Source organism: Bos grunniens, chromosome 1, assembly GCF_055505025.1.
Source record: "Bos grunniens cultivar Pamir isolate PY7600 chromosome 1, Bosgru_T2T1.0, whole genome shotgun sequence".
NCBI classification, from domain to species: domain Eukaryota; kingdom Metazoa; phylum Chordata; class Mammalia; order Artiodactyla; family Bovidae; genus Bos; species Bos grunniens.
Genome location: NC_141165.1, coordinates 6,422,232 through 6,443,775, shown reverse-complemented (window position 1 = coordinate 6,443,775; position 21,544 = coordinate 6,422,232). Strand labels below are relative to the sequence as shown.

The 21,544-nt window shown below is 45.6% G+C and overlaps 1 long non-coding RNA gene and 1 pseudogene across 2 annotated transcripts; one reads left to right on the top strand and one right to left on the bottom strand.

The window, feature by feature from the left end:
* Positions 1 to 7,326: 7,326 nt before the first annotated feature.
* On the bottom strand, positions 7,327 to 21,480 carry LOC147378896 (uncharacterized). 2 transcript variants are annotated; one of them, XR_015170028.1, is made up of 3 exons: positions 21,085 to 21,480; positions 9,475 to 9,595; positions 7,327 to 7,823 (listed from the first exon to the last, which is right to left on the bottom strand). It is a non-coding gene; the product is annotated as an uncharacterized LOC147378896 (long non-coding RNA). The 2 variants fall into 2 exon arrangements; XR_015170026.1 differs by having other exon boundaries at positions 21,003 to 21,443.
* Positions 8,290 to 8,416, top strand: LOC147378897 (small nucleolar RNA SNORA70; annotated as a pseudogene).
* Positions 21,481 to 21,544: the final 64 nt, after the last annotated feature.

The following is a 21,544-nucleotide window of genomic DNA, read 5'->3' as shown; positions in this document are numbered from 1 at the left end:
GACCACCTGCAGCTTCGGTTCCTAATAAGTCCATGACTCAGTAAGCACAGCCACAGACCAGGTCTGGCTGCCTCTTCTGGAAACCTTTGGGAAGGAAGGGATCATCTTGCAATCAGCCAGCCAGGATCCTGATACCCACAGAACTGGTGGAGCCCATTTCAACCTCAGCCTCCCCAGCCTGCAAGTGCCTGCCTGCGACCCCTGTAAAAGATCCTGGTGCTCCCTTCACCCAAGGAGGCTCAGTGGAAGGGGACTCTCCGGGACCGTAAGGAACTTTAGTGTCTCTGGGGAGAAACAGGCAATACTGACCATTACAGCCCAGGAATTAAGATCCAGGAGTCGGCTCAGAGATCCAGTGAGGCTACTATAAGGACTGTGTGCAAAATAGCCGAGCTCTCATGACTCAATTACCTCCTAAGTCGCCCACCTCCAAATACTATCTCATGGGGGACTGGGTTTCGGCGAATGAATCTGGGGGCTACACAGACACTCAGACCATAGCAACGATGATTCAGAAAGCCCTCAGTGCATTTCAATTTACTCCTCTCTGTCTTTCCCTACTCTTGGCTGGACCTTGAGGCTCATGGGGTAGGTGGGAGGGTTAGTGGGAGAGGAGGCTGGCAGTGCAAACAAAAGTCATGCCAAGCTGTTTAGATTTCATTTTAAGAGCAGTGCTCCAATACTTTGGCCACCTAATGTGAAGAGTTGACTCATTGGAAAAGACTGGGAAAGACTGAGGGCAGAAGGAGAAGAGGCTGGCAGAGGATAAGCTAGTTGGATGGCATCACCAACTCAACAGACATGAGTCTGAGCAAACTCCAGGAGGTGGTGAAAGACAGGCAAGACTAGTGTGCTGCAGTCCATGGGGTCAAAAAGAGTCAGACTTAGTGACAGAACAGCAACAAGAGCAGTGCATAACATATATTAGCACAACTATATGGAATCTAGGGAAACGGTATAGATTAACTTATGTGCAAAGCAGAAATAGAGACACAGACATAGAAAACAAACGTTTGGCTCTCAAGGGGGTAAGAGCTACCCTGGTGACTCAGTGGTAAAGAATCTGCTTGCAATGCAGGAGATGAGGGCTCAAGATGAGGGTTCGATCCCTAGGTCTGGAAGATCCCCTGGAGAAGGAAAGGGCAACCCACTCCAGTATTCTTGCCTAGGAAATCCCATGGGCAGAGAAGCCTTGGAGGCTACAGTCCATGGGGTTACAAGAGTTGGACACGACTTAACAACTAACCCACCACCACCAAGGTGGGGACAGAGGGAGGGAGGGATTGGGAGATCCGGATTGGCATGTATACCCTGTGTATAAAAGAGATAACTAATGAGAACCGACTGTAGAGCTCAGGGGACTCCACTCAATGCTCTGTGGTGACCTGAATGGGAAGGAAATGCAAAAAAAAAAAAAAGATATATGTATAGGTACAACTGATTCACTTTGCTGTACAGAAGAAGCTAAAACAACATTGGAAAGCAACTATACTAAAAAAAAAGAGAGAGAGAGAGAGCGAGCAGAGCAGGGGAATAACATAACCAGACCAACAGGTGAGGAAGCACAGCACATTGGGCTGCCTGGTGTAGTACTGACTGAGAGGAAGGTGTCAGAGGGAGGGCACCTGATTGGAAATGATCTGGCTGATGCTATGGTGCTCATCCCTGTTAGATCAGTAAGAATCAGAAGAAAAGACTGAGTGTTAGGGAAATTTCAGAGCTAGAATCCACAGTTTCAGTTCCAGATGGATTTGGAGAGAGCAAGAGATAGAAGAGGTTGAGGAATATCCCTGAGCAGCAGGGAAATAGCCTGGGGGAGGGACATACCTCAGGGACGGATTTATTGACAATTGAGCCTAAGTCCCAACATCACTGAGCCATCAAACCCACCTTGGACCATCTTCCCTGAGTGTTTTGCCAGGGAAGAATATGTTGCTATCTCACTTTAACTCCTGTATTTGTTGTATCATGTTTCTGACACATTTAAGTGTTCTCTTATGTGAAAGAGGAGAGTGAAAAAGCTGGCTTAAAACTCAACATTCAAAAAACTTAAGATCATGGCATCCGGTCCCATCACTTCACAGCAAATAGATGGGGAAACAATGGAAACACTGAGAGACTTTATTTTGGGGGGCTCCAAAATCACTGCAGTTGGTGATTGCAGCCATGAAATTAAAAGACGCTTGCTCCTTGGAAGGAAAGCTATGGCAAACCTAGATAGCATAATGAATAGCAGAGACATTACTTTGCTGACAAAGGTTCTTATGGTCAAAGCTATGGCTTTTGCAGTAGTCATGTATGGATGTGAGAGTTGGACCATAACAGGGCTGAGTTCTGATGAATTGATGCTTTTGAACTGTGGTGTTAGAGAAGACTCTTGAGAGTCCCTTCGACAGCAAGGAGATCAAACCACTCAATCTTAAAGAAAGTCAGTTCTGAATATTCATTGGAAGGACTGATGCTGAAACCGAAGCTCCAATACTTCCTCAACCTGATGTGAAGAGCTGACACATTTGAAAAGACCCTAATGCTGGGAAAGATTGAAGACAGGAGGAGAAGGGGACAAGAGGATGAGATGGTTGGATGGGATCATTGGCTCAATGGACATGAGTTTTGAGCAAACTCTGGTGGATTCTTTGCCACTGAACTGCTAGAATTTCATAAAAGCAGGTTACATTGGTGGGAACTGATGGGCTTACTCAGTTCAGTTCAGTCGCTCAGTAATGTCCTACTCTGCAACCCTGCAGACTGTAGGACTCCAGGCCTCCCTGTCCATCGCCAACTCCCAGAGTCCACCCAAACTCATGTCCATTGAGTCAGTGATGCCATCCAACCATCTTATCCTCTGTCGTCCCCTTCTCCTCCTGCCTTCAATCTTTCCCAGCATCAGGGTCTTTTCAAATGAGTCAGTTCTTTACATCAGGTGGCCAAAATATTGGAGTTTCAGCTTCAACATCAGGCCTTCCAATGAATATTCAGGACTGATTTCCTTTAGGATGGACTGGTTGGACCTCCTTGCAGTTCAAGGGACTCTTAAGAGTTTTCTCCAACACCACAGTTCAAAAGCATTAGTTCTTCAGTGCTAGAAAGCTTTCTTTATAGTCCAACTCTCACATCCATACATGACTACTGAAAAAACCATAGCCTTGACTCAATGGACCATTGTTGGCAAAGTAATGTCTCTGCTTTTTAATATACTGTCTAGGTTGGTCATAACTTTCCTGCCAAGAGTAAGCATCTTTTAATTTCATGGCTGCAATCATCATCTGCTGTGATTTGGAGCCCCCACGGGCTCAATAAAGGACAGAAATGGTATGGACCTAACAGAAGCAGAAGATATTAAGAAGAGATGGCAAGAATACACAGAAGAACTGTACAAAAAAGATCTTCACAACTTAGATAATCACGATGGTGTGATCATTCACCTAGAGCCAGACATCCTGGAATGTGAAGTCAAGTGGGCCTTAGAAAGCATCACTACGAACAAAGCTAGTGGAAGTGATGGAATTCCAGTTGAACTATTTCAAATCCTGAAAGATGATGCTATGAAAGTGCTGCACTCAATATGCCAGCCAATTTGGAAAACTCAGCTGTGGCCACAGGACTGGAAAAGGTCAGTTTTCATTCCAATCCCAAAGAAAGGCAATGCCAAAGAATGCTCAAACTACCGCACAATTGCACTCATCTCACACGCTAGTAAAGTAATGCTCAAAATTCTCCATGCCAGGCTTTAGCAATACATGAACCGTGAACTTCCAGATGTTCAAGCCGGTTTTAGAAAAGGCAGAGGAACCAGAGATCAAATTGCCAACATCCGCTGAATCATGGAAAAAGCAAGAGAGTTCCAGAAAAACATCTATTTCTGCTTTATTGACTACGCCAAAGCCTTTGATTGTGTGGACCACAACAAACTGTGGAAAATTCTGAAAGAGATGGGAATACCAGACCACCTGATCTGCCTCTTCATAAATCTGTATGCGGGTCAGGAAGCAACAGTTAGAACTGGACATGGAACAACAGACTGGTTCCAAATAGGAAAAGGAGTACGTCAAGGCTGTATATTGTCACCCTGCTTATTTAACTTATATGCAGAGTACATCATGAGAAATCCTGGACTGGAAGAAACACAAGCTGGAATCAAGATTGCTGGGAGAAATATCAATAACCTCAGATATGCAGATGACACCACCCTTATGGCAGAAAGTGAAGAGGAACTCAAAAGCCTCTTGATGAAAGTGAAAGTGGAGAGTGAAAAAGTTGGCTTAAAGCTCAACATTCAGAAAACGAAGACCATGGCATCCTGTCTCATCACTTCATGGGAAATAGATGGGGAAACAGTGGAAACAGTGTCAGACTTTATTTTTCTGGGCTCCAAAATCACTGCAGATGGTGACTGTAGCCATGAAATTAAAAGACGCTTACTCCTTGGAAGGAAAGTTATGACCAACCTAGATAGCATATTCAAAAGCAGAGACATTACATTGCCAACAAAGGTCTGTCTAGTCAAGGCTATGGTTTTTCCTGTGGTCATGTATGGATGTGAGAGTTGGACTGTGAAGAAGGCTGAGCACCGAAGAACTGATGCTTTTGCACTGTGGTGTTGGAGAAGACTCTTGAGAGTCCCTTGGACTGCAAGGAGATCCAACCAGTCCATTCTGAAGGAGATCAGCCCTGGGATTTCTTTGGAAGGAATGATGCTAAAGCTGAAACTCCAGTACTTTGGCCACCTCATATGACGAGTTGACTCATTGGAAAAGACTCTGATGGTGGGAGGGATTGGGGGCAGGAGGAGAAGGGGACGACAGAGGATGAAATGGCTGTATGGCATCACTGACTCGATGGATGTGAGTCTGGGTGAACTCCGGGAGTTGGTGATGGACAGGGAGGCCTGGCGTGCTGCGATTCATGGGGTTGCAAAGAGTAGGACACGACTGAGCAACTGAACTGAAGTGAAAATATAACGTCTGCCATTGTTTCCATTGTTTCCCCATCTATTTGCCATGAAGTGATGGGGCCGGATGCCATGATCTTAGTTTTCTGAATGTTGAGCTTTAAGCCAACTTTTTCACTCTCCTCTTTCACTTTCATCAAGAAGCTTGTTAGTTCTTTTTCACTTTCTGCCATAAGGGTGGGGTCATCTGAATATCTGAGGTTATTGGTATTTCTCCCAGCAATCTTGATTCCAGCTTACTGGAAAAGCAGAAAAGGCAAGTGTGACAGATGTTATTTGTTCATCAGTAGGATATTTCACTCAATGTCTTAGATCTTCCAGGGCAGTTATACAAAAAGAGTTAATCATCCCTAAGTTATTGTCACCCAGAGGGAGAGTCCTAGTGACATACCAACTGACTCTTAGTCACTGTTTGTTCAAGGACTTCCTTATCAAGGTAATAGGTGACTCAAAGTTGTTAGTAATGGAAGATAGGAAGGCTTGGGAGTCATAAAGATCTGAGAGACAGGAATGGTGCCTTGAATTCAGCCAGATTCAGTCATGGATTCATGCACCGATTTATTCATTCATTCACTGAAGGCATATTCATCAACACTTAGAACACATCAGAGGTTGTCAAAGGTGCTGGGACATAGCAATGAACAAAACGGACAAGGGTTCTGCTCTCCCTGAGCTTGTGATTTAGTTCATAGCAGAAGCTCTGTCCTGGAGACCAGAGGCAAAGGAAGGAGGAGAGTCCGGTGCACAGAAGGACAGGGACCAAGGATTTCTCAGGACCCAGCGGTGACCCTGGCCAATCTCCACCAGACCACAGGGCTCCCTCTTGGTGTATCTTTAGCTCCTGTCCAAAAGTCTACGGGGCTAGACCAGTTCTCTTCCTGACTCAGGAACAGGGACTGGATCGGATTCCAAAGCTGAGGGGCTCAGAGACCCCAACAAGGAGAAACTAGGAACAGGAGAACTAAAGACAACCTTCTCGTTTTCTTCTAATCTTCAGGCCATTGATCCCTTCACACCATTATCAACTTGTAATTGATCTGAATTCTAAGCTCTTATTCTTTTTATTTTAATGATTTTTTTCACATAAATAGGAGATGGTGCCTCACCTCTAAGACTGTACTTAAGATTTCAACGTGTAGTTATCACCCTAAATACACATTGGCCCCACTGGCTAGAGTGTTCAAGAAAGCAGTTTCATAAACCTCCTTTTCTCGTTTTCTTGTAGAGAAGGTCAGAGATCCAAGTCACTGCCTAATTCAGCTTTTTTTACTCTTTATCCTGTTTTCAATGTACTCAAAACTTTCTTACTCCTACTAAGGCCCTTCACTTTCTTAGAAAGCTTCCCATCCCTTAACTTCATCCCTGGTGGTTTTTTCTCTCCTTTCAGTATCTTGTCTCAGAAAAAAAGGTTGCAAGAGTTTCCTGTGGCTTCTGTACCACAAACTCAGTGGCTTGAAAAAGTAGACGTTAATTCTCTGACAGGTCTGGTGGCTGGAAGTCCAAGATCAAGGTGTCGGCAACTTCTGTGACTTGGAGCAAGTCATTTAAACTGGAAATAGTACTGCTATCCAAAATAAGTAATTTCATAGAAAGTAAGCCTAGGAAAATCATAAAGTACTATGTAAACACAAGGTCTGCCACTGTTCTGGTTTTCATTGTTTCAGCTATATACTATAAATGACCACTGAACAACTAAAAACTGAGCTAACATATAACCCAACAATCCTGCTCCCAGGCATATACTGGGCAAAATTCAAATTCAAAAAATACATGCACCCTAATGTTCATTGCAGCACTATTTACAACAGCCAAGACAAGGAAGCAGCCTAAATGTCTATCAATACAGGAATGGTTAAAGAAGAGTAGTATATACATACAATGGAATACTACTCAGTCATAAAGAAGAATAAAATAATGCCATCTTGGCAACATGGATGAACCTAGAGATTACCATACTAAGTGAAGTCAAAGAAAGAATACCATTCACTTCCTATGTGAAATCTTAAAAATGATATAAGTGAGCTTATTTACATAACAGAAACAGACTTGCAGACTTCAAAAAGAAACTTATGCTTACCAACAGAGGAAAGATGGGGCATGGGAAGGATAAATTAGAAGTTTGGGATTAACGCCTACACACTACCGTATTTACAACAGATAGCCAACAACGGCCTACTGTACAGCACAGGGAACTCTACTCAATAATCTGCAATAATGTAAATGCTAAAAAAAATTTGAAAAAGAACAGACACATGTATATGTATTAATATCAATATAAACGAATCACTTTGCTGTTACACCTGAAACTAACTCAACACTGTAAATCAACTAAACTCCAATATAAAATAAAATTTTAAAAAATGAAAGACTTCACATAATGTATTTATCTCTTTTTATTGGTAAAACTTGTAACAGCTGCATCCATATGTACAAACTAACATTATACTTCTTCCTCAGAAAGGCGGCAAAAATTCCCTGGAATTCATGGGTGTCGTTTACCCAACAAATATGTATTGAGTGCCATGTTAGGAATTGTTCTGCAGAAAAGTAGTGCCTGAAATGGATACAACCCCACCCTGCTGAAATAGAATTCATGCAGGGGAGAAGAAGAGTTGTTCTATCACTCAGTCATGCCCAACTCTGAGACCCCATGGACTGCAGCACGCCAGGCCTCCCTGTCCATCATCAACTCCCAGAGTTTACTCAGACTCATGTCCTTCGAGTCAGTGATGCCATCCAACCATTTCATCCTCTGTTGTCCCCTTCTCCTCCTACCCTCAATCTTTCCCAGCATCAGCGTCTTTTCCAATGAGTTGGCTCTTTGCATCAGGTGGCCAAAGTACTGGAGCTTCAGCTTCAGTATCAGTCCTTCCTATGAATATTCAGGGAGAGTGAACAGGGTGAAAAAGGAAAATGTCAAAGGAAAATTACATAATGACAAGGGCTTTAGGGAAAAAAAAAGTCAGGCTGTGTTAGATGAAAAATGGATTAAATTTTAGACGTGGGAAGAGGTTTCCCAGGAGAGGGAGGATCCTGTCTGATGTTTGGGGGAGGCCAGCTGGTGCCCTGAGGACCAGGAGGACTGGGGCAAGAGGAGACATCTGAGAGATGGAGGCCTCAGAGTGGGGAGGGGAAATCGGAGGGCCTCAAGCTCTTCCTCTGAGTCACCCTGGGCCACTGGAGGGCTTCAGCTGAGGAGAGAGGGTCTGACAGATGTTTTAACAGGATCCCTCTGGATGCTGTTTTGAGAACAAATACAGTGTTTAAAAGCCTTTAGAAATAAGTATTCAAATGTGCAAGTCACACTGACAAATCATTTTTAAAATGTCAAATTGTATTTGCAGCCAATTAAGCCAACTATGCTCCATTCCCCATGGGGGCTTGGTGTGCAGTGATTGCAAATGTCAGGTAGTATATGCAGCCTGTTGCCTGTGTGGGTTGCCCTAAGGGACCTTGGAAACAGCCCTTTCCAGGGGACACTCATGACTGGCCTGCCACCCTCAATCCAGGCTGCAGATAGGTATCTGCGATGCCTTTGGAAAGGCCCAGGGCACAGTGGCCAGGGCCCACACCGGCCAAGTCATAAAGTCCATCCACACCAAGCTGCAGAACAAGGAGCATGCGACTGAGGCCCTTCACAAGGCCAAGTTCAAGTTCCCTGGCTGACGGAAGGTCCACATCTCCAAGAAGCGGGGATTTGCTAAATTTAACGTGGATGAATCTGAAACATGGTGGCGGAAAAGCGGCTCATCCCGGATGGCTGAGGGGCCAAAGTGAAAAGTGAAGTTGCTCAGCTGTGTCTGACTCTCTGCGACCTCATGGGCTGTAGCCTGCCAGGCTCCTCCGTCCATGGGGTTTTCCAGGCAAGAGTACAGAAGTGGGTTGCCATTTCCTTCTGCAGGGGATCTTCCCAACCCAGGGACTGAACCCGGGTCTACCCACAGTATAGGCAGACGCTTTACCATCTGAGCCACCAGGGAAGATACGAGGGATCAAATACACCCCTAATTATGGCCCCCCGGACCAGTGGTGGGCCTCCACTCATGAGAGCTTGGTGCTTTCCCCTGCTCACTCACGCTTACCAACAAATCCTACTTCCCTGTCAAAATAAAATGTCAAATTGTGCCAATTGTACCTCAATAAAACTGAAATGAATGAAGGAAGGAATGAGTGAGTGAATGGATGAGCAAAATGTCAATTTTTTTTTTTAAGTAAACCAGATCAGGTGGTTCTTTCAGAGAAATAGTTCACTCTTTTTTCTATACAAACACCAAAGTGAAAATAAAGCAACAAGAGACAAGCAGCTAGTTTCCTCAAATATTCTTCTCCCTCGTTATCAAGTGTGTTGAAGCTCAGAGAGGGAAGGGCTTCATTGATCTCCTCTCCTCTCCCCAGTGAGGAAGACCCAGCTGTTCCTAAGGTGGCCCTCTGCCGTGACAGCCACCGTGGGAGAAAAACAAAGGAGGCCTGAACGCAGCCCTGTGACGGACCGTCTGGCACAGCCCAGGGCACCTCCTACCCACCTGGCTTTGCGTCTTCCTCTGCTGCCCAAGCTGGTCCAGGAAAAGAGCATCACTGGTCAGCCCTCTCTTGGCGTTAAAGATGCTATAAGCCTCAATCACAAGCCAGACGTTTCACAGATAGCTGCCAACAGAAACCAAACAATTGGATATAATAAAATATATATGGGTCATAAAGAAAAATGAAATGCTGACACAGGTTACAACCTGGATGATCCTTGAGAAGAGTAGGCTGAGTGAGAGAAGCCAATCACAAAAGACGCTTGCTCCTTGGAAGAAAAGCTATTACAACAAACCCAGACAGTGTATTAAAAAGCAGAGATCATCACTTTGCTGACAAAGGTTCGTATAGTCAAAGTTACGGTCTTTCCAGTTGTCGTGGACGGATGTGAGAGTTGGACCATAAAGAAGCTGAGTGGGGAAGAATTGATGCTTTCAAACTGTGGTGTTGGGGGAGCCTCTTGAGAGTCCCTTGGACTGCAGGGAGATCAAACTAGTCAATCCTAAAGGAGATCAACCCTGAATATTCATTGGAAGCACTGATGCTGAAGCTGAAGCTCCAACACTTTGGCCACCTGATGGGAAGAGCTGACTCATTAGGAAAGACCCTGATGCTGGGAAAGATTGAGGGCAGGAGGAGAAGGGGACCGTAGAGGGTGAGATGGTTGGATGGCATCACAGATTCAATGGACGTGAGTTTTGAGCAAACTCTGGGAGATAGCTAAGGACAGAGAAGCTTTGTGTGCTGCAGTCCACGGCGGTCACAAAGAGTGACTGAGCGACTGAACAACAAAACAAAAAATGGTACACCTCTGTTCATGGGAAAAGCATAGAATAGGCAGGCAGAAAGCAGATCAGTGATTACACAGGGCTAGCAGGGGAGAGAAGGGCTGATGGGATGATGGCTAATGGAAACAGAGCTTCTTTCTGAGGTGATAAAAATGTCTTAAATGTGACTGGGGTGACAGCTGCACATATTTGTGAATATTTCTAAAACCACTGAACCATATACTTTCAGTTCAGTTCAGTCGCTCAGTCGTGTCCGACTCTTTGCGACCCCATGAATTGCGGCACGCCAGGCCTCCCTGTCCATCACCAACTCCAGAGTTCACTTAGACTCACGTCCATCAGGTCAGTGATGCCATCCAGCCATCTCATCCTCTCATCCCCTTCTCCTCCTGCCCCCAATCCCTTCCAGCATCAGAATCTTTTCCAATGAGTCAACTCTTCGCATGAGGTGGTACTGGAGTTTCAGCTTTAGCATCATTCCTTCCAAACAAATCCCAGGGCTGATCTCCTTCAGAGTGGATTGGTTGGATCTCCTTGCAGTTCAAGGGACTCTCAAGAGTCTTCTCCAACACCACAGTTCAAAAGCATCAATTCTTCGGCCCTCAGCCTTCTTCACAGTCCAACCCTCACATCCATACATGACCACTGGAAAAACCATAGCCTTGACTAGATGGACCTTTGTTGGCAAAGTAATGTCTCTGCTTTTGAATATGCTATCTAGGTTGGTCATAACTTTTCTTCCAAGGAATAAATAGCTTTTAATTTCATGGCTGCAGTCACCACCTGCAGCGATTTTGGAGCCCCCCAAAATAAAGTCTGACACTGTTTCCACTGTTTCCCCATCTATTTCCCATGAAGTGATGGGACAGGATGCCATGGTCTTTGTTTTTTGAATGTTGAGCTTTGGGCCAACTTTTTCACTCTCCTCTTTAACTCTCATCAAGAGGCTTTTTAGTTCCTCTTCACTTTCTGCCATAGGGTGGTGTCATCTGCATATCTGAGGTTATTGATATTTCTCCCGGCAATCTTGATTCCAGCTTGTGCTTTTTTCAGCCCAGTGTTTCTCATGATGTACTATGCATATAAGTTAAATAAACAGGGTGACAATATGCAGCCTTGACATCCTCCTTTCCCTATTTGGAACCAGTCTGTTGTTACATGTCCAGTTCTAACTGTTGCTTCCTGACCTGCATATAGGTTTCTCAAGAGGCAGGTCAGGTGGTCTGGTATTCCCATCTCTTTCAGAATTTTCCACAGTTTGTTGTGATCCACACAATCAAAGGCTTTGGTGTAGTCAATAAAGCAGAAATAGATGTTTTTCTGGAACTCTCTTCCTTTTTCCATGATTCAGCGGATGTTGGCAATTTGATCTCTGGTTCCTCTGCCTTTTCTAAAACCAGCTTGAACATCTGGAATTCATGGTTCACGTATTGCTGAAGCCTGGCTTGGAGAATTTTGATCATTACTTTACTAGCGTGTTTTAGAAAAGGCAGAGGAACCAGAGATCAAATTGCCAACATCCGCTGAATCATGGAAAAAGGAAGAGAGTTCCAGAAAAACATCTATTTCTGCTTTATTGACTACGCCAAAGCCTTTGACTGTGTGGATCACAATAAACTGTGGAAAATTCTGAAAGAGATGGGAATACCAGACCATCTGATCTGCCTCTTGAGAAATCTGTATGCAGGTCAGGAAGCAACAGTTAGAACTGGACATGTAACAACAGACTGGTTCCAAATAGGAAAAGGAGCACATCAAGGCTGTATATTGTCACCCTGTTTATTTAACTTATATGCAGAGTACATCATGAGAAATGCTGGACTGGAAGAAACACAAGCTGGAATCAAGATTGCTGGGAGAAATATCAATAACCTCAGATATGCAGATGACACCACCCTTATGGCAGAAAGTGAAGAGGAACTACAAAGCCTCTTGATGAAGGTGAAAGTGGAGAGTGAAAAAGTTGGCTTAAAGCTCAACATTCAAAAAAGGAAGATCATGGATGGCATCCTGTCCCATCACTTCATGGGAAATAGATGGGGAAACAGTGGAAACGGTGTCAGACTTTATTTTTCTGGGCTCCAAAATCACTGCAAATGGTGACTGCTGCCATGAAATTAAAAGACACTTATTCCTTGGAAGGAAAGTTATGACCAACCTAGATAGCATATTCAAAAGCAGAGACATTACTTGGCCAACAAAGGTCCGTCTAGTCAAGGCTATGGTTTTTCCTGTGGTCACGCATGGATGTGAAAGTTGGACTGTGAAGAAGGCTGAGGGCTGAAGAATTGATGCTTTTGAACTGTGGTGTTGGAGAAGACTCTTGAGAGTCCCTTGGACTGCAAGGAGATCCAACCAGTCCATTCTGAAGGAGATCAGCTCTGGGATTTCTTTGGAAGGAATGATGCTAAAGCTGAAACTCCAGTACTTTGGCCACCTCATGCGAAGAGTTGACTCATTGGAAAAGACTCTGATGCTGGGAGGGATTGGGGGCAAGAGGAGAAGGGGATGACAGAGAATGAGATGGCTGGGTGGCATCACTGACTCAATGGACGTGAGTCTGAGTGAACTCTGGGAGTTGGTGATGGACAGGGAGGCCTGGCGTGCAGCGATTCATGGGGTCGCAAAGAGTCAGACACGACTGAGCGACTGATCTGATCTGATCTGATCTGAGATGAGTGCAATTGTGTGGTAGTTTGAGCATTATTTGGCATTGACTTTCTTTGGGATTGGAATGAAAACTGACCTTTTCCAGTCCTGTGGCCACTGCTGAGTTTTCCAAATGTGCTGGCATATTGAGTGCAGCACTTTCACAGCATCATCTTTCAGGGTTTGAAATAGCTCAACTGGAATTCCATCACCTCCACTAGCTTTGTTTATAGTGATGCTTTCTAAGGCCCACTTGACTCACATTCTAGGCTTTTACATGGGTTAATTTTGCAGTATGTGGATTATATCACAATACAGGTGTTTAAGTGAGTTTGTGTAGTATGTAGCTTGAAAAGACCAAGTCAGACTGACACAGAGGCTCTGACCTGCTGCCTTGGGAGCAGGGGGCTGATGGCCACCTGTCTGCTGTGTGTTCTGTATGATAGAAGTGCCCTCTGGCTCCCTGCACGTGGGGAAAGTCATGGGGAAAATGTCTCACCAGGGACTGACTACATAATTTGAAGAGCCTTCTGCAAAATGGAGGGAGAAGGGAATGGCAACCCACTCCAGTACTCTTGCCTGGGAAATCACATGGACAGAGGAACTTGGTAGGCTGCAGTCCATGGGGTTGCTAAGAGTCAGACATGACTAAGTGACTTCACTTTCACTTTTTACTTTCATGCATTGGAGAAGGAAATGGCAACCCACTCCAGTGTTCTTGCCTGGAGAATCCCAGGGATGGCGGAGCCTGGTGGGCTGCCGTCTATGAGGTAGCAGAGTTGGACATGACTAAAGCAACTTAACAGCAGCAGCAGCTGCAAAATGGAAAAGAGCCTCTTATATATTATTAAGAGAATTCCCTGGCAGTCCAGTGGTTAGGATTTTGCACTTTCACAGATGAGACCATGGGTTCAATCCCTGGTGGGAGAACTAAGATCCCACAGTTCTCAGCGCATGACCAAAAAAATAAATGAAAATGTAATTTTTTAAAAAATGTAAAAATTTTTAAGTATAAAGAATTTCATGATGGCAACTGGGACCTGGTCCCCTCATTGTCCCTTTTTCCAGGTGTAAATGCAAATGACACACCCACAGGTGCCCTAACAGTTTCAAGCCTGATCATAAAAGGCCAAAAAGTGGGCAGTGGCCCAATTCCTGGAAACCTCCACTCCTTCTCCAAAATGGGAGGTGGGGAAGGGGTGTGTCCCTGTGAGTCATCTCTGCTTTGTTTTAATAAGGGGGCAAATACAGGACTGTTTCTTTGCTCAGAGAGCTGGGGCACCCCCTGTAGAGTTCTGTGAGAACCTTCCAGAAGATGAATCCTGGGGTTCTTCCTCTTGACAGCTGAGAGTATTGTGTGGTGTCTCCTCTTCACCCTCAACCAGAAACAAAGAGGCAAGTTCGAGGTGACAAGTCTGGCACTGAGAGGTAAAGCCAGCATTAGCTGCAATGAGAAGAGGTGATTTACATAATGACTATAAACCAGAGACACTAGCAAATCCACGGGTCTGAAATAGACATAGACACTGGAAATCATAAAAGTAAAGAAACGAGGGAAAATGTCTTGCAGCAATTGGAAAGCCAAATCTCAAAAGAACGTGAAACCAGAGGGAGGGAGGCAGGGCACAGCCTTTAAAAGAATGACATCCCAGTAGAGGATATGACATAAACTGGTTAGAATCATCTAGGTCCAAGACAGCAGAAGGTTCAACTTCCAGCAGACCCTGAGCCTTATATACGCTCATTTTAATACACTGCTGCTGTTCAGTCGCCAAGTCGTGTCTGACACTTTGCAACCCCATGGACTGTAGACCATCTGGCTCCTCTGTCCATGGGATTTACCAAGCAAGAGTACTGGAGTGGGTTGCCATTTCCTTCTCCAGGGGAATCTTCCCAACCCAACTCTCCTGCATTATAGGAGATTCTTTACCATCTGAGCCACCAGGGAAGATAATACATTACCATAAGCTAAATGACACACCCACAGGTGCCCTAACAGTTCCAGGGCTGATCATACAAGGCCAAAAAGTGGGCCGTGGCCCAATTCCTGGAAATCTCCACTCCTTCTCCAAACTAGTTGGAACAATCCTCCCGCTCATTAGCCTATGAAATTTCCCAGCCCATAAAACTAACCACCCCATATCTCAGAGCCTCTGGCCTTCTGAGATGGCCCACACTCTGTCTGTGGAATGTGTTTCTCCGGGGGCTATTTTTGCCTTTTAGATGGACTGAATTCCGTCTATGGAATGTGTATCTCTCTCAATAAATTCACTTCTTACCTATCACTTTGGCTTTCACGGAATTCCTTCTGTGCATAAAGAACCTGAAGAACATAAAGAACGTAAAAAGAACCTGAGCCTCATTAAGTCCTGGGACCAGGTGTGTGATCTCAACTAAAGGGGTTCAAATCCTAATCTGGGCTTTGACTCGGTTCGAGTCCCAGCCTGAGGGGAGCAGTTTCAAATGGACATAACATAAATACCCGGTTTTAATGATTATTCACGTGTTGCTTCTGTCACATTCCTGGGCTTTACAATGCTAATCCAGGTTTTACGTTGTCACCAAGAGCGGCAACGTGAATTAGCCTTCCTTAATCACTGGCTGGACTGGCGGGCGCAGCAGTGACTAACTCTTCGTTTGTGTGAAGACTAGCAGCTCGGTGTCCAGTTTGCAAGATAAATAGTCATGCTGGTGCTCAAAGCATCATTCAGTCCAGCGTGTACTGTGGGAATCATTTTGTGATTCAGAACACACATGCACACCTCTGAAATCCTATATCTCCTCAGATCTGACTCACATTGCAGACACATTTATTTAGGGATTATCAGTTCTTCAGAATACAACGGGTCCCTCTTACTATTTTTGTTGTTCAGACTTGCCTACAGCCTGTCATCATGCAGCTTAATATCACAGTGGATTTTGAAGGCGGCTCGTATACTCTGAGAGCACTGCCTTATAAGGAAATATGACTGCGTCAGGGAGGCATGGGGGGCAGCTGGCCTGGACTGGGGCCCCAGGTCCACCAGGAAATAGTCTTATGACCAACAGCAAGAAATTGATCCTCAGTAGGCTTTAGATTCCGTATAAAAACAGAAGTTGGTCTCACTTATTAACTCTCTTTTTTTTCCCCAATTTTAAAATTCAGTGTTTATTCCTTGATATCCTGCTACCAAAGGCCAGAGAATTACAGTGAAACCATGTACGCCTATGAACGGCATTGGCCTTGATCTTATTCCTCGCTGTGAGTCAAGATCCTGCTTAGAGTGTAGAACTGGGTGGTCATTACACGTGGCTGAAGGGGATGGTGGGATCAACCCTTGCAGGGTCAGGGGAGCTCTGGCTTATTTGTCACAACCTTGTACGTGCCAGGCATTGTTCTAAGAGTTTCAGAACCTTGAACTCACTTAATCGTCCAGCGGCCCTAGGAGAAAAGCATGGCCATTATGCAAATGATGGAAAAGGAAACTGAGGCCCAGACAGTTTCTGTAGCTTACCAGGGTCGCAGCTGGACAGCTAATGAAAGGCTGAGCTGGGACTGGACCCCAGGGAGACTGGCCCATCAAAGGATAAGATCACGGGCTTGCTCTATCTGGTTGCCCTGCCTTCATGCCCACAGGGATCAATCACAAGGGACCAATTTTGGGCTCCAAAATCACTGCAGATGGTGACTGCCGCCATGAAATTAAATGACGCTTACTCCTTGGAAGGAAAGTTATGACCCACCTAGACAACGTATTAAAGAGCAGAGACGTTACTTTGCCAACAAAGGTCCATCTAGTCAAGGCTATGGTTTTTCCAGTAGTCATGTATGGATGTGAGAGTTGGACTATAAAGAAAGCTGAGCACCAAAGAATTGATGCTTTTGAACTGTGGTGTTGGAGGAGACTCTTGAGAGTCCCTTGGACTGCAGGGATATCCAACCAGTCCATCCTAAAGGAGATCAGTCCTGGGTGTTCATTGGAAGGAATGATGCTGAAGCTGAAACTCCAATACTTTGGCCACCTGATTCGAAGAGCTGACTCGTTTCAAAAGACCCTGACGCTGGGAAAGACTGCAGGCAGAAGAAGGGGACGACAGAGGATGAGATGGTTGGATGGCATCACTGACTTGATGGACACGTGTTTGGGTAAACTCTAGGAGTTGGCGATGGACAGGGAGGCCTGGTCTGCTGTGGTCCATGAGGTTGCAAAGAGTCGAACAGGACTGAGCAACTGAGCTGAACTGAATGAGGCTGCCAAAAGCAGATGAAATTAACACAGGACATTAGGGGCAGTTTTTGACCTTCCATAGTCACATGTTGGTTGTTTTGAGGAATCTTTAAGAGAAGTATAGAACCAAACTACCTGCTCTCGAGTAGTGTGGAACCAGCCTGGGGGGGGTCGAGTGGTACTGCAAGGGTGCTGGATCACCCCAGGTTGGCCTGGATTCTGGGAACCTCTGACAGCAGATGGGCATGAGTAGAGGGCAACTGCATGGTGTCCACATCGTGTGCCTATCTGCTGTGTGAGGTGAAGGGAGATGGGGGTGCTTTAAAATTTAATTTCATTTGTTCCTTTTTATTTTTTTATTTATTTTTTTCATTTGTTCCTTTTTAAAATTGTTTTTCATTTATTTTTGGCTGTGCTGAGTCTTTGGTGCTTTTCGCAGGATTTTTCTAGTTGCAGCGAGCAGGGGCTACCCTAGTTTCGGTTCAGGGACTTTTCAGTGCAGTGGCTTCTGTTGCAAAGTGCATGCTCAGTAGTTGAGGCGCGTGGGCTTAGTTGCTCCACAGGATATGGAATCTTCAGAGACCAGGGATGGAACCCACGTCCACTTCATTGGCAGGTGGACTCTTAACCACTGGAACACCAGGAAGTCCTCATCTGTTCCTTGACCCTAACATGTATCAGTAGAATAACTCCTGCCAGACATGACCCAGTGACTGCAAGGTGAATGGTCAGTAAAGGAAACATAGGCGGTAGAATATGAATGAATTTTTTTCAGTTACTCAGTCGTGTCTGACTCTTTGCAACCCCTTGGACTACAGCACATCAGGTCTCCCTGTCCTTCACAATCTCCCAGAGTTTGCTCAGACTCATGCCCATTGAGTCAGTGATGCCATCCAATCATCTAATCCTCTGTCATCCCCTTTTCCTCCTGCCTTCAATCTTTCCCAGCATCAGGGTCTTTTCAAAATGAGTTGGCTCTTCATATCAAGTGGCCAAAGCGTTGGAGCTTCAGTGTCAATATCAGTCCTTCCAATGAATATTCAGGGTTGATTTCCTTTAGGATGGACCTGGATCTCCCTGCAGTCCAAGGGACTCTCAAGAGTTTTCTTCAATACCACAATTTGAAAGCATCAGTTCTTTGATGCTCAGCCTTCTTTATGATCCAACTCTCACATCCATACATAACTACTGAAAAAACACAGCTTTGACTAGACAGACCTTTATCCACCAGGTGAATGAATGAATTAAATTATATCTAAGTGCATTTTCTCCTCCACTGCCTATCCCCTTCTAGGATTTCCAAAGTCTCGCGTTTGTGTATGATATTTGCAGAACTGTGGACTTTATTTTTACTTCTCCAAGAGCAGGGACTAAGCCTTTACTCATCTGTCTTCTCGGCAGCTGACACTGTGTTTGCTGAATGAATAAATGATATACCTCAGACCATATGACGTCTGTTGCAGCTGGAAACTGCTTCAAACTGTATACTGCCTATTGATTAATATTTCAAGGTAAATACAGACATGTTTCTAAGGAACCATTTTTGTTGTGGTAGTTTTTACAGGATGACTAGGTAAGCTAATCATTTTTAATAATTACATCTGGATTCTAAAGAACTCTATGTGCATTTTACTCTCTGGAAATTTAGTACTTATAATGCCTTCATTCTGCTATAATTCCTCTTTCTTCCTCTCTTCGATGAGCTTCCTTCTTTCTTAAGGGAAGAGTTAAGGCTACTCCTACACTCAGCTTGACATGGTGTGTCTGGTCATTTCAGCCCATGCATGCCCCAACTTTTCATTTCCTTCTAACATCTTCGACTTTTGATCTTGAAGCCCAAGGGTCATACTTTTATTGGGTTTAATTCACTGGAAAACCCAATGTTCCTTGTGAATCAAGCCATAATAGTCAATGAATAATCACAGGCTGCAGCCATGCCGGGTTTTAGTTCTGCTGAGTAACTAGGAAACCGACAAATAACAGGAAGGTAAAAAATGTTAGGAACCCCGGTACGGCCCCATTTGATTATGAGCCAGTGACCCAGACAAGCATAGAGGGGGTTACTTACTGCGTAGGACCCAGGGTAAGGGCGCTGCTTGGCTGAGCCCAGGGCTCCTGGGAAGAGGAGCAGGGAGTGGCAGAAGTCTGGGTGGGAGTCAAGAGTCCAACTTGTGGGTACCCTGAGCTTCCTGTCTCTTTCAGCTGCTGTATTTTTTCCAGCTCTGCACTTGTGCCCCTGGCTAGATTATTTTCTATAAGTTTTCATGCATTTATATCCGAGAGGGTAGGAATGATTTTTTTCATATATTGATGTATATATTTTAAAGGATTTTTCATAAAATGCTCCCAGAGGGGAGCTTGGAAAAAGACATGTAATAGCTATATCATTTTGAACCTCTCTCTACCAGGTGATGGACAAATTTGCAAATTTGGCTCTGTGTTGAGCTCCCATCACAGCCTTATGACATAGGTGGCATAATCACCCTTGCTTCTATACAGCTGAGAATCCCCCCAAGGTTTAGCCAGTTAGAGCACGGGGAAAGCTGGTTGTCATGAACGGACTGTCTTCAAAATCCTGTGACCCTTCTTTTGATGTCTTTCTGCTCAGATGTGCTGGAGATGCCCCTCCTCTCTGAGTTCTTCAAGGAAGAAAGATGTCTTCCCAAAGATCACTGGGTCTCAGGGGCCCAGGGGGCCCCTGATCACCTAGCACTGATACCCATGTATACAGGACAAGGCAGCCCCACTCCGGGCAACTGAACTTGACCTAATGGCTGTCTTTTCCGAGTTTCTCAGATGCTTTCAGTAGCCTAGAGGGTAAGTCCCTCTGTTAGCTGAAACCGCAGCCCGAATGAGTCAGTATTTTCTGGTACAGTTAAAAAAAAAAAAAGGTAGCATACTCTTCATGTCTCCATGGTAACTTACTATGGATCTGTATCCCACTTATGAAATTCTTTCCTGATCTATCTATCTGTGATTTCTGATCCAGGCCTGAATGTACACAGAGAAGCCATTAGAATCCGTTCAATCTGCTGGAACGATCAACTGTTTCTGCTTCTGGTGGTTTGAGCTGTATAGACCCGGCCTCTGACCTATGCTATGGTGAGTCCTGGAGACCCTCAGGTACCTGAAAACATTAAGGTGCAATACTATCTCAATTATCTGAACAACTCCTGGGTTCAGGGTTGCCATGGAAACTGGGAACCTTGGCAACAGAGAAGTGAGGCCCCTCTCCCTCTCCTTTCATAGCACTGTGGTCTCTGAGATGCACCAACTTCCAGTCCCTGGCCTTGCCTAAGCTGAGCTATTTTATTCTACACCCACCTTTGGGAAACTAAATCTTCCACCAAAATATTGAGAAGCTGATCTGAATCTGAATAGGAAATGTGCACATTTCTAGCCAGAGACTCAAGTATTTCCTGCTAAAAATGGAAACAGGAGGTACCAGTCACAGTTTTGACCATAGTTGGAAGTCAGATAAACTGGAGTTTCAACCCTGAATTTCCCATCTGTATGTCTTCTGACTGGGCAAGTTATTTGCCCTAAGGGTCGATTCTCTCATATATAAAGCAAGGACAATGAGGCCTTGGAGAATTATCACGGAGGATTAGCCCAGGCGCTAGAGGTGAAGAACCCGCTTGCCAACGCAAGAGATGTAAGAGATGCGGGTTCGATCCCTGGGTTCAAAGATCCCCTGGAGGAGGAAATGGCTACGCACTCCAGTGTTCTTGCCTGGAGTATTCCATGGACAGAGGAGCCTGTCGGGCTACAGTCCAGGGGGTCGCAAAGAGTCTGCACGACTGAAGCCACTTAGCACAACCCAGGGAAGCCCAGCCAAGGCTGGTTATCACCAAGGCACCGCTCAACTCTAGGGGCGCCACTCACGTGGAGGCTGCAGGATTGGGGCGAGGGGGGCGGCTTTCCGGAGCAGGAGGACTTCGTGACAGACCGAGGGTCTACTTCGTACCTTTGTCATCTCAGCGTGTTTTCACGACAGAACGCTCGGAATAAAAACGATCGGAAATCATAAGTCCATAAGCATGTCCAAGAATGGGGCCACAATGAGTGCCCCGGTGGACCAAGCCCCGCGGCCACTCGGTGGCACCGGCGGTAGCTAGCTACTCCGGTCCTGCCAGGACACCTTTGGGGGTTAAAGCGGCGGACCCGGGAAAGAAAGAAAGAAAAGAAAGATTCGTCCTGAGCTCCCAGGACTCACACGGCCCGGGGCGCCGGACGTCGGAGGCCCAGGTCCGCAGCGGCCCTGGGCGAGCGGCCGCCGAGCGACAGCAGGCGCCGGGCGAGGTCCGACCGGGCAGGTCCGGCTCCGCCTCCGGCTCCGTGCTCCTCCCCTCCCCTCTGCCCCTCCTCTCCGCGCGCAGGCTCCCCGCCTGGCCCCCTCCGCCGCCCCTCCTCCTCTCTCCCCTCCC